At 31.1% G+C, this 11,866-nt stretch overlaps 1 protein-coding gene across 1 annotated transcript in view; it reads right to left on the reverse strand.

The window, feature by feature from the left end:
• Positions 1-9,116: 9,116 nt before the first annotated feature.
• dgcr6 (DiGeorge syndrome critical region gene 6) overlaps positions 9,117-11,866 on the reverse strand; it is an 11,746-nt gene continuing 8,996 nt past the window's right edge. Inside the window, exon 8 of the transcript XR_008154674.1 lies at positions 9,117-9,389. The gene's annotated coding sequence lies outside the window, so the exon portion shown is untranslated. The remainder of the gene's footprint in view (positions 9,390-11,866) is intronic.

Here is an 11,866-nt window from a genome sequence, read left to right on the forward strand (position 1 = left end):
TAAATAAATGCATTAAAATACATAGACTCATACACAAAACTCCTACACATATGTATTTTTTTCCACTTACGAAACATTTTCTTGCTTAATAAATAATAAAAACAAATCCTTTAGAAGACATGTAGGATTTATACTCTCATACTGAGATACTAACCTCTAGATATAATAAAATGCATTGATTTGTTTCATCACAATCCTGCCAATTACACAATATTTTCTCCCAGCAGCTGCAATGAATTCATATTTCCGCCAAAAGATGCACGGCATTCCCACATTTATCAAATTGGAAATTTAATTTACTCAGACTGGGAGAGTGTTTAACATTGACGGAAATTACAGACGCTCTTATTTCCAAATGGCACGAGTCTCCGAATCCAAAAGGGAGAGATAAATAACTCAAGATTTCGCCTCTTTTCGAGGGAGGAGAGGGAGAAAACGTGTTTGCCGAGGCGTGTAATTAGCAATTACACTGGGTGTCATCAGTGATGACTGTTTCAGCGCAGATCTGTGGGGTAATGTGAGACTGTAAACCGACCGTCGCACCTGTGGTCAACCGGGTCACTACCAACCAGAACCCAAGCTAGAAAAGTGGCCAGCGCGATGCTAAGCAAGAAAGCCTCCATCTGCAAACGCGGCTTTCAGAAGCAATTTATTTCTGGACCCCGGCGCTGACCCGCCTGAGACGAGCAAATTTGTATGAAATCACATTTTGGCTCCGTCGGCGTTCGCTGCGTATGACATCACAGGACAGATGGAGAGATCACGGGCTGAGTGAGACTTTAAGACGTCGTTAAATGCATCAAACGACACGATAGAGGAGATCCTCTCAATCTACAGCCACTGCTGGGTGCATTACTAACAAATACATTAATGATGAAAAAGTGAAAGATGAAAGTTTTCAAAGCGTAGTATTATGACACACAGTAGGATTTTCAGAAAGGACGCAATAGATAAATTACAATTTACTATCATTGGACGACTGTCTTTACAGTATTTAACTGTAAAATGAACTGTATTTTACTGTAGAACAGTTATACAGCATATTACTGTATTTTAAAGTTACATTTTGGGGAAACATCCCCTTGGCGCCACTAAAATACAGTATTTATATAATTTACTGTAAATCTAAATACAGTAAAAAAAATGAGCGGGAAACCTGACCAATCACAGAAAAGCTTGTGTTTCCCGTTTGGAGAAAGAAGAAAACAAGACACACAGATGTGAAAAGAACCAATCAGGTGTGTACAAATATTCCTACGTTTACTTTAAATATATTGTATCTTTGGTTTAACTAAAAATAAAAAAAACTTCACGGCGCGCAGAAAATGTAACGCTAACCCTACAATGTAATCCATTAAAAGTAACTGTTACCTAATTAAAGTGTAATCCAGATTAGGTCATGAAGGCTCTGATGCAGTTTAAAGTCTCACATTTGAGATGAACTGAGCTCACGAGACAATCTGAATGAAGCTAATGCTTTTCTGTGGAGCACGCAAGAATAAATTCAAATCAAAAGCTATTAAAGCATCATGAAAGTATCCCATAGCGACACGAGGATGAGTAAATAACGCCCTAATGTCATTATTCTGCTGGCCTCATTATAAAGTAGCCATCTGTCCTTCATTTCCACAGGAAATATTCGTTAAAAGCCTGCAGCTCAGCGTGACGTCACATTCATCACGCGGCTGAAAGCAGTAGAGATGAATAATTCAGTTCTTTATTTGAACAGAAAGAGATTATTGCAGAACAGAAATTCACAGGAAAGAGCATTTTCATGTGTTTGTGTCATGGGTTACGGTGTATTCAGTCACACGGAGCAGAGAGAATATACTGAGAGGAGTTTAGTTAAATAGAATACTGCTTTTGTTTCCCATGTCCAGAAAAAAATAAAAAATACAATAAAAAATAAACTGTACATTTTCTCACCATACACTGTTTGAAATTTTTCAATAAATGTAATAACACATTTTCAATAAATTATTTAATTTATACAAAATATAGATATATTATATATAAAATATTATTGCATTTAATCATAAAATAAAAACCCTTAAAGGCAATGTTATTTTAATATTAAATTAAATTAAATTAAATTAAATTAAATTAAATTAAATTAAATTAAATTAAATTAATGCATTTAGCAGACGCTTTTATCCAAAGCGACTTACAGTGCATTATTATTTATTTATATATTATTGAGATAATATTCTAGTTTCTTATTAATATTTTGAATTTGGTTTTGTAATTCCGTTTTAATTTCAGTTTTTGTTAAATTTGAAATGTGTATGTATTTTTATATTTATTATTATTTCAGTTGTATTTATTTTGATGCATTGAATAACAATAAGAAATGAAAAATGTAAATATAAAAATAATAAAAAATTATTATACTTATTTTATTGAACTTGATGTAGTAAAACACCTAAAACTATAAATAAATAAACTATAACTGAATTTTTTTATACATTATTACAATATTAGTTTCTAGTTTTCACTGAGATTTTTTTATTATTATTCATTTTCATGTTAGATAAATGTTTATAAATTTTCTTGTGTTTTGTCATTATGATTATTATTTCTTTTTTTTATTATTATGTCTTTATAGTTTTTATTAATTTTTATTTTATTTCCAGTTATTTTAGTCAATCAAGTTAAGTTAAATTAAATGAAATGTTTTCCCCCAGTGATTTTATAGAGGTTTAGATGTTGAAGGATTTATTGGGGATTAATGGAGAAACTGAACAGAAACAATACAGAACAAAAGCTGCTCAAAAGTGAACATTATTGTGCTTCTTTAAAGGAATCAGCTCAGCATCTGCTTGTGGTTTTCTGGAGCATTACTGCATTAACTCCTTGAATCGAACTCCTCTGTGCACTTTGGAGGCGTCTAATGAATAATTCGATAATCGCCTATAAATAGACTTAAAATTGTGCTGCTTTCTGCTCTGTAATTACTTTAATTGTGGCTTTAGATCAGGGTAAAACACTGCAGTAACTCATTAGAGCCTTCTGAACCTCCCTGTTTACATCCGTGAGTATTTATGGACTAAAAGGAACAATTATGGTAAATATTAGTTACATAACAGTGTTAGACCTCTGACATTGTGCTAAAAACATCAGCTAAATAAATCAGTGGTTAACTGCTCTGATCTGACAGCAGTCAAATGCCAATAATAAAACGCGACTAACGACATAATCGTGCAAAGTTGTAAAAGTAGTAAACAGGTGATGTTAGCTCATCCATTAAATAACATTAATAGATTCAAATTGTGATTTTCATAATGCATTAGAACGGAAATCATGTTATTTAAGCAGCCCTGAGAAAATATTACAATTTAATTACATTTTTGAAACAGTTTTTAATTTTCGTATCTTCATTTCATTTTCATTTTAGTGGTTTTGTTATGCTGTTTTGTCATTTTTAGTAGTTTTTGTTTGTCTTAAGTATATATATATGTGTGTGTGTGTGTGTGTGTGTGTGTGTGTGTGTGTGTGTATACAGTACAGACCAAAAGTTTGGAAACATTACTATTTTTTATTTTTTTGAAAGAAGTTTCTTCTGCTCATCAAGCCTGCATTTATTTGATTAAAAATAATGAAAAAATATTATTACAATTTAAAATAATAGTTTTCTATTTGAATATTCTTTAAAAAATAATTTATTCCTGTGATGCAAAGCTGATTTTCAGCATCATTCCTCCAGCCTTCAGTGTCACATGTAACATCAGTCGATCACATGATCATTTAGAAATCATTCTAATATTCTGATTTATTATGAGTGTTGGAAACACTTCTGCTGTCTAATATTTTTGATCAATAAAAGGTTAAAAAGAACTGCATTTATTAAAAAAATTTTTATAATAATATATTTTCTTTACTATCACTTTTTATCAATTTAACACATCCTTGCTGAATAAAAGTATTGATTTTATTTAAAAAAAAGAAAGAAAAAAATGACTGACTCCCAATTACTGACCAGTAGTGTATATTGTTATTACAAAATATTTATATTTAAAAAAAACATAGCCTTTTTTTTTTTTTTTTACTCTTTATTCAAAGTATCCTAAAAAAGTATCACATGTTCTGAACAAATATTAAGCAGCAGAACTGTTTCCAACTTTGATAATGAATCATCATATTAGAATGATTTCTAAAGGATCATGTGATAATGATCCGAAAAATTCAGCTTTGCATCACAGAAATAAATGATCATTTAAAGTATAATAAATTAAAAACAATTATTTTAAATTGTAATAATATTTCACAATATTACATTTTTTCTGTATTTTTGATCAAATAAATGCAGGCTTGATGAGCAGAAGAAACTTCTTTCAAAAACATTAAAAATAGTAATGTTACCAAACTTTTGGTTTCCAAACTTTTGGTCTAAAAATAAATATTTATTTATTTATTTTAGTTTTAGTTAATTATAATAACCCTGGTTGAAATGAACCAAGAACCACAAATAATATTTGTTTAAGAAGTATTTTTATTGTTTATATTAACTATCATCAACAAATGGAACCTTACTGTAAAGTTTTACCAATAAACCGACTAAGCTCATTTACAAAGCCGGGAGAAAACACGCTTGCCGTTGATATTAAAAGCTACGTGTTTAATCAAACTCAAATTCGTGGAGCTCTTGGTTAAATCTCATAAAAATTAAAAAATGCAACAGATTTGTCTGATGTCCTCATCTTCAGAAACGCCACGGTGTGAAGGAAACATAAGAGCAGCTGAGATCCGCTGTGTTAAACCAGTCCTGTTCGTGTTAGTGTGCAGTAAATGCATTTCGTGTTTGCATCGAGTATTTGTCTCAGTATAGTCTCCGGGAAGCTTTAGTGAACTTACAGTCTCCTTCCCATCTGCTGTAATCATCCCGAACTACTTCAGGACACACAGGCTTTTGTGTGTGCCATGTGGGAACGTCCAATCAAATCCTTTACTGTACGGCGCTGCTGGAGGTCTTTGCCCTGTGCATATAATACAAGCGTCAGAACGACAACAGCCCGAGCGTTTCAGTTCACTCTGACCACCCTCCACGATATATTATTATCATCATGTCTCATTTTAGAGTTAGTTTGATCACATGTCTAAATGAAAGTTTAACCGTTTGTGTGTTTGTGCTCCAGGTACAAATGATTCTTCACTGTAAATTGTTAGGAAGAGGGTTAACTAAAACCTAAAACTGATAATAAACCCAAAACCATTTTTTTATTTGATTGCTTGAAATAAAGTAAAATATTAAAAATATATGTCTGCTAGTTTCTAGCATTATTTATTTAGTTAAACAATTTTTGTTATTTTTAAAATAAGACTGAAATCATGTTTTATATACATGCGTGTGTGTGTGTGTGTGTGTGTGTGTGTGTACTTTAAATAATAAAATACGAAAACACATAACAAAATTACTTAAGCTAGAAATTATAAAATAAAGTAACAATTAAAATTGACTCAAAATATTAAAAAACTATATAATATATCAAAACTGGTGAGAAAAACACGCGATATAATGATTAATTACAGAGAACTAACAATAATACTTTGTTTGTTAATGTTAATTTCAACATTTAATAATACTTTTGTAAAATCAAAAATCATTTTTATTAATATTGTTGATTTTAATTTTTCCATTTAATTTTATTTTATTCTTTCGTTTAAATTTTAGTCATAGATTTATAGATTTATTCCACAATTTACACATTTAGCATTTTTGTTTTTTAAAAAATATGTCCATTTAGCTTAAGTTTTATTTGAATACATCAGGTTAAACCAAATGAAAATGAGAAATGCTGCTTTTTAATATGTGTCCCTGGAGCACAAAAACGGTCTTAAGGTAGCAATAGCCAAAAATTGGTTCAAAATGATCATTTTTTGTTTTATGCCAAAAATCATACGGATATTAAGTAAAGATCATGTTCCATGTAGAACATAGTTTGTTTAAAATTTCTCAATGTTAGGGTTAAAAACACCTTTTTTACCCTGTCCAAAACAGCTCTTTTCGAAACAGGCTGATTTGTGGGATTCTCCTTTAATGCTAATGAGCTCTCCTGACTCCGCCCCTTTCTTCTGATCTGCTCACTGTGACTGTTTACTTTAGCGTCATTCATAGTGAAACTTGATAATTAGAACATTATTAGGAAAGGCTATTTTCAATGATTCATTCAAGTACATTAAACTTACTGCTGGAGGCTGGATCATGAAGGATTCGCGCGAACATAAACGCATTTAAGTAGATCAAGGGCGCGTTTCTTTCATTTCTCCAATTGTAAGTTAATCGTCTGCAATTTCTGTCACTCAGATGTCGGGAGTAAATGACTACTGCTATGTTCATTATTACATTCAACAATCACTTAGGATTCATGCTTGTCTGCATCTCAGTCAGGGCGGGTCTGAGGTAAGACACAAGTCCAGTCTGTGCTGAAACGCTGCTGTCAATCAAACAATCATGGGAGGGGCCTCCAACCGTGTGACGTCACATGGTCAGACGCACAGATCTATAATATGTTTGAGAAAGCGTAAAACATTTTTGCAGAGATCGCAGACACAACACACATTTCAGTTCAAACTACTTTTAAGAGTGCATGTAGCATTATATGACCCCTTTAACTGTAGGCCTAATAACCCTTATGCGCTGTGAACTAACATGAGCCTTGAACTTTGTTAACTAATTAACAACGATTAATAAACGCTGTAAAAATGTCATGTTTTATTGTAGCTAATGCACTAATGAGGCTTTAGTATAAACTGTTACACTTCATGACATTGTTCGGTGATCTGAATACTCCAGTGTTCATCTGTTCTCATTCCAGGTGCAGCGTGACACTAAATCTCTCTTATTTCAGACCTGTGATTACAGCAGAAATGATTTAATCAGCATTACAGCATCATTTCAGCCGCTTCTATTTTGCATTGCATCAGTGTGTCATCAGTGGATGCTCTGCAGTGAATGGGTGCCGTCAGAATGAGAGTCTGATAAAAACATCCCAATAATCCACAGCACTCCAGTCCATCAGTGAACATCTGGAGAAGACAAAACCTGAAACACATCCAGCATTAAGATGATTTTAACTCAAACACATAGAGTCTATAATCCAGAATAACACTTCCTCCAGTGAAACAGTGTTCTGGTCTGAATCAGGAGAGAAATCTGCACAGATCAAGCAGCGTAAACACATATGTGGCTGGATTTTGATGTGTCAGACAACAGGAGATGCACAATTTGTACTGAAAATGAGTTGCATTATTACATTATTAGCATTAATTAGGTTATGAAACAAATCCTAAACAACAGCAGTCAATTGCAAACACTGTTTAGGCCCAAGAGCTTTAGTATCATTCTGCAACTCACTTTGGTTTATTTTTATTTATATCATTAATGCTTAATAAAATATCGATTTTATGTCAATTTAAAGCTTTAGCGGACATAAATAAATCTGACCATAACAAAAAAAAAGTCACGTGATCAAATATGCTAATTTCCTTACATTTGATCAGGGTTATTATAGTTAACTAAAACCTTTTTTTTTTAAATACACTTGAAAATACACTAACTGAAATAAAATAGAATAAAAACAACTCAAATTTATTGTATTTCTCATTTTCATTTAGTTTAACGTACTAAAATAACTCAAATGAAATCAATAAAACGACAGATATTAAAAATGAAAAAAATATATTTGTATACATTTTATTGTATTAAAAAATAATAAAATTGATACAAAATTTCTAAAACTTATAGATGTATATATATAGAAGACAAAAGCTGAAGAAAAAAAAAATATATATAATAAAAATACAAATATATGAAATATCTTTTTAAATACAATTTTATTAGAATAAAAGTTTCTGAATATTATTTGCTTCGTAACGTTCCTTCAAATATTTATACATTTTATTGTATTAAAAAACTAATAAAAATTAGACAAAAGCACAACATTTCTAAAAATATATTTTTTTATAAAATGTAAAAAAAATAATAATAGAAATGATAGGAAAAATTCGGATTATTATTTTACCTTGCAACGTTCCTTCAAATCTTTTTAACGTACATATTCTAAAAGAAAACAAATAAATCTGGCATCTCTCGAACACCTGTAGTTTTTTCCCTCTGTTTCGTGCTGATGTCAGAGTCTTATTTGTGTTCCTGAGCATTTTCCCGCCGGGTGTAAAGTCTGTTTCATACTTGAATCTCATCTTCTCTTGAAGGTGGTTCTAATGTTGGCTGAGGGTCGGTCCGGTGTCATATCACCGCAGAGAACTACTTAACACCACAGGGGTAAAGAAATCTCCTCAATCACAGCTGAATCTGCCAGTCAGGAGGAGCTGGGGGGGATTTAGATGTGAATCTGAGGCCAGGAGAGCGTCCCGCAGAGGTGATAAACGAGCAGCAGATGATTCAGCCAAACCTGAGAGCACAGAGCTTTCTAATACTGTAATGTCATACTGTGTTCACACACACTGATGCACAGGCAGCATGCATTGCATTTACACCAGCGTTCAACAGCTAGAGAAGAGCTCGTTTAATGCTGTTTGAAACATGATGGGTTACACTAATAAGAGACATTCTCTGGAAACAAGGTTTGATATATTATGCAATTTGCTTCTCACTCTCTTTAAAAAAAAAAAAAATTAAATAAAAATTAAATAAAAAATATATATAAAATTTAAAAGCAAGCAAAAAAAAAAAACTGACAGACTGTTCGAATAGTCACATGATCAATGATATTTACTTACAAAAAAACTGTTACTTGCACTAAAACTAAACTAATAAAACTTTTAAAATATTTAATGAAATATTTTTTAACTAAAATAAAAATAGAAAAAGAAATGTATTTTATATGCATGTTGATAAAACTACAGAGGTATTTTAAAAATGACAACAAAATTAATAAAAATATAATAAATATAATATAAAAATAAATACAAAATTTTCATTTATTTTAAAACTGTCAGCATTACTAAAATAATACCACAATTTTATTGGTCACATAAGAAATAGGACAGAATATTTTTTAACTATATATCTTTATGTATGTATGTATGTATATATATATATATATATATATATATATATATATATATATATATATATATATATATATATATATATAAATGGCAGGCTTTTAATTAGTCTACTAAAGCCACTTATATTATTTTTTTTTTGGAGCTAATGCCTCAAGACAAAAGCGCTCAGTACATAAACCCTAAAAGCAGTGCGAGCGACAGACGGTGTTCATTAGTATGTAATAAAATGAAGAGGCACTGGTTTTATTCTGATAGTCCTGTCATGTTTCCATCAGCATTCAGCGTCTGTCGCGGTGAAGATCTCTGCAGGAGGACAGGTGCACGGCTTTGACATGACGCTCCAAACGGGAAGAAGTCCACGTCTGTAATCGTCATCAGAAAACAGAGGAAAGAAGCCTGACCATCAGATCCACACTTTCACAAACATGCTGTGATTATTATGAGCGAAGCACCTCAAATATTCCACAGGAGTTATCAAATGTAACAGTTTCTAGTCAATCAGTATTTTATGGAATGCACATGAATTCATGCACATGACTGCGGTTGTCTTAAATGATATAAGATTTCATATTCACAAATGTGGATTGATCTTCCTTAAGGTGCCATTTAACTATCAGGAACATTTCTTTCTTTCTTTCTTTCTTTCTTTCTTTTTAACATGTGACTCTGCAGCACAGAAGTATAGCACAGTTACATTTGTAGCAATAGCCAACGATACATTGTATGAGTCACAATGATACATTTCTCTTTCATGTCAAAAATCATTAGGATATTAAGATTAAGTTCCTTGAAGATGTTTTATAAATTCACTTCCATAAATATATCAAAACGTATTTTTTGATTAGTAATATGCATTGCTAAGAACTTCATCTGAACAACTTTAAAGATGATTTTCTCAATATTTAGATTTTTTGTGCTCCGTCAGGTTCCAGATTTGTAAATATCGTCCTCTTAACAAACCAGACATCAGTCGAGAGATGATTTATTCTGCTTTCAGATGATGCATGCATCTCAATTTTGGAAAACGAACACTCGTGACTGGTGTTGTGCTCCTGGGTCACGTAGGTCACACAGATTTAATGCAATGCTTAACACACTGAACAGAATTAAATCTTTCAAAGAATCATCGGCACATCATTTATAGTTTTTTTATATTTTGAATTAGTGATAACTTTTGTACTTTCCATTTATACTGCCATTAAAAAAGAAAAGACAAAGACAATTGAGCGCCGCTGCCAAGTCCCAAACACAGCCTGTCAAATAAATCCTGTGGGGTTTCAGACGGGATGATGTGTTTCGTTCGGATACAGACAATGTGTGCCACAGCTCTTCAGAAAGCAGCTCGATAAATGCAACGAAAGGGAAAAACTACGTCGATGCTTTGTCAGCGTCTGATTGAAACAGTCCAAAAATTAAACTGTTTTCCTTTCTGTCTTTGCGTTGCATTTTTCTCTTATTATTTCTCATAACAATAGCTTGCTTTCTTCTCCTGGGTTGCATTGTGCATTGGAACAAATCACATAAACAAGTACGGCATCCTTCATGAATCCAAAAAAAATCTTATCATATTTATAAAAGAAAATACAGCTTTCATAAATATGCAGTATGGTCTGTGAATGATTTATTAGTTATTTTAAAGAAATCAATATTTGTTTTCATATTATCAAATCAAAATCTTCTTTCAAAACTCTGAAACAACTTTCCTTTTTAGCTGTAAAAGCCCTTTCTGGGCTGTAAAAAACAACTTTTTTTAAAGTTGTAAATTAAACTTCTATTAAATCAATCAGTATGTCTCTACGAGAAAATATTTTTTAATTTTAAACATGTAATTTTGGGAGCTGATGTCAGCGAGAGTTATTATGTGATGTACAAACATTTCTCATTTTGCTATTATATATTATTACTTATTTTTTTCAAAAACAGATTTTTTTTTTTTATAATTGTTGTTTACGTATTTATATTTTAATGTATGCATGCATCCATTAATTTGTTAGTATTATTATAATTATTAAAACATTTTGAATATCACAAAATGCCATTTATTTTATGAGTGAACGTTGCTAAAATTATCATTAAATAATAGTCAAATAATAATAGAAAAAAACGAGTTGCATGAGCTCAAATCAAGTCAAATCCAAATGAAAAACAAAACCTGTGCTAAATGAAAGAAAACAAGTTGACAAAAAGATCAAATTCAAGATTTAGTGATAATATAGCACAATAAAAAACATGCAAGCAGTTTTTAAATCCTTGTTTAATGTTATATGCTCTCCTGGACTCTACCTCATGAATTATAATCGTGGCAAATATCTGGTTCAGTTAAACACGTGCTGACTTTTATAACAGGCTGTTTCCATCGAGTTCATTTCTCTTTGTTATTGCTTTGTTTTATGGATGTGAAGAGAAGCTCTGGTGCGTCGTGAGCTGCTCATAACGCTGATGCAAACACTGATAATGCTGTCTGTGATCAACAACAATCAGACATGCATGAAAATATCATCTACTTAATAATCGTCCTGATACACAGATAATGTATTGGTTTTTATATATTTATATTTACAATACTAGCTAAAAGTTAGGGGTCAATGAGATATTTTTTCCCCAAAATTATTAATATTCTTGATCAGCAAAGATGCACTGAATTGATCAAAAGTGACAGAAAAAACACTGATAATGTTGCAAAAGAAAAAATAAAATATATGATATTTCCACACAAAAAAAAAAAAAAACACGAAGCAGCACAACTGTTTTCAACATAAAACATAATAATCAGATATATATATATATATATATATATATATATATATATATATATATATATATATATATATATATATAT

The sequence above is a fragment of the Carassius gibelio genome, chromosome B8 (genome assembly GCF_023724105.1).
Source record: "Carassius gibelio isolate Cgi1373 ecotype wild population from Czech Republic chromosome B8, carGib1.2-hapl.c, whole genome shotgun sequence".
In the NCBI taxonomy this organism is placed as follows: Eukaryota; Metazoa; Chordata; class Actinopteri; order Cypriniformes; family Cyprinidae; genus Carassius; species Carassius gibelio.